A 2,282-nucleotide genomic window follows, 5' to 3' on the forward strand; every position below is an offset into this window, starting at 1 on the left:
TAGCATCTGTGGAAAATGGTCCTGCAGTGCCTCCGAAGTTAAACATAGAGTTACTACGTGATGCAGCAATTCCACTCCTGGCTGTGTACCCAAGAGAAATGAAAACTTAGGTCCATACAAACACTTGGACACAAACGTCCACCCCAACATTCTTAACAATAGCCCCAAATTGAAATGACCCAAATGTCTGTCAATGAATGGTAAACAAAATGTGATACATCAATATGATGGAAGATCATCTGGCAGTTAAAGGGATGAAGTACTGACACGTTACCGCATTAATGAATCTTGAAAATACAATGCTAAGAGAAAGAAGTCAGATACAAAATCATATACACGATTCCATTTTTGTGAAATGTCCCCAACAGACAAATCCATAGAGACAAAAAGTGAATTAGTGTTTGTATTAGAGTTCTCCAAACAGAACCAATAGGATGCACAAAAATATATAGAGAGAGATTTGTTATAAGGAATTGGCTTACACGATTACGGAGCTGAACAAGCCCCCAAACCTGCAGTTGGCCAGCTGGAGACCCAGGAGAGATGATAGTGTAGTTCAGTCCAAAGGTCCACAGGCTCCAGCCAATGAGGAGAGCTGATATTTCAGTTTGAGTATGAAGACAGAAATAACCAATGTTTCAGTTTGAGTATAAAGAAAGGAAATAAAAATAAAAACAAATGCAAGAGGACTTCCCTGGTAGCACAGTGGTTAAGAATCTGCCTGCCAATGCAGGGGACACGGGTTCGAGCCCTGGTCCAGGAAGATCCCACATGCCACGGAGCAACTAAGCCCATGTGCCACAACTACTGAGCCTGCGCTCTAGAGCCCGTGAGCCACAACTACTGAGCTTGAACCCGTGTCCCCTGCACTGGCAGGCGGATTCTTAACCACTGCACCACCAGGGAAGTCCCTGAAGCAATTTTTACTCCAATGAAGAAAATCCCTCTATCTCTGGTCTCAGTTTTTACTATATAAAAGGACTGGACCAGATGACCTCCAGCTTTAGGAGTCAATGACTCTGGACCTGGCCAGGGAGAGAGGAATCACCACAAATTCCAGTGATTTACACACAAAGTATAGCTTACTGTAATAAAGTTAATTTTAGAGCATGGTCTAAAAAATTGTTCTTTATCCATCAACCCCATCCTGTAATGAGGTATTCCGAATATATGCTTTTAGTGAAAATAAAATCATCTAGAAATTACAAAGAGAACTTCTGGATTATGAGAAATGCCTATGGAGTTAATAAATTGCTCTTAATTCAAGTGTACACCCTGAGAGGAATTCAGGATGGAGAACAGTGTGAGGCACTCCATGCTTTGGACAAGCAGGCCTTAGACATTTAGATATATATCTCAGGAAGAATTTAAATGATTCCAGATTCTTGCATCTTCCCATACACAGAAAAGCACTAAATGCATTAACTTGAGATATTTGTTCTTTGTGACTAGCAGTAATCTTTTACCAAGATGTATGCTTGACCAAACGCATTCCCTAGCCAAAAATCACGTATAAACTGGCATTCCCCCCTGCCTCTTCAGAGCATTTTCCTCAGAGCTAACTGAGTAACTGTCTCCTGGGGCTATAGTCCTCAGTAAGACCCCGAAGAAAATTTAAACTCACAACTCTTATGTGGTGTGTCTTCCTTTAAGTCGGAAAAGCCCATGCAAGAGAAATAGAGCATTAAGAAGCAATGGAAGGATGTAGCTGAGGCTTTGCCGGCCTCACTATGTCTGCCATTTTCAATTTTTAGAGTCTGTTGACTGTAATCTTGCTGCTTGTATGTACCTGTGCTTATATCCGATTCTTGGCATCCAGTCTCCTGGACAGAAATAAAACTGGGTTGTTGGGTATATTTTGGAAGTGTGCCAGAATTGGTGAACAGAAGAAGCCTTATGTTTCAGGATGCTGTATTGTGATGGCTTTCAGCATCCTCTTCATACAGTAGCTTGGAAGAATGCCAGAATTCAGTTGCCATCAGATTTAAATAAGAAAAAAAGAAGGAGTTATCTGCAGAAAATAATGGAAAGAATGGTTAATCCTTTTATCTCTGAACATTGAATGAGATAAAGTTCTAGCTGCTGTTCTCTGTTTGTGTTATTGGACCAATGTTTTGTTATTGGACCAGTATAAATTATTAGGGGGACTTCCCTGGAGGTTCAGTGGTTAAGACTCCATGCTCCCACTGCAGGGGGCATGGGTTCTATCCCTGGTCAGGGAACTAAGATTCCGCACGCGGAGCTGCGCAGCCAGGAAAAAAAAAAAAAAAATGACATATATA

At 41.3% G+C, this 2,282-nt stretch overlaps 1 pseudogene; it reads left to right on the forward strand.

The window, feature by feature from the left end:
* Window positions 1-1,730: 1,730 nt before the first annotated feature.
* LOC136121533 (protein kish-A pseudogene) lies at window positions 1,731-1,949 on the forward strand (annotated as a pseudogene).
* The last annotated feature ends 333 nt before the right edge of the window (window positions 1,950-2,282 follow it).

Source organism: Phocoena phocoena, chromosome 3, assembly GCF_963924675.1.
Source record: "Phocoena phocoena chromosome 3, mPhoPho1.1, whole genome shotgun sequence".
NCBI classification, from domain to species: domain Eukaryota; kingdom Metazoa; phylum Chordata; class Mammalia; order Artiodactyla; family Phocoenidae; genus Phocoena; species Phocoena phocoena.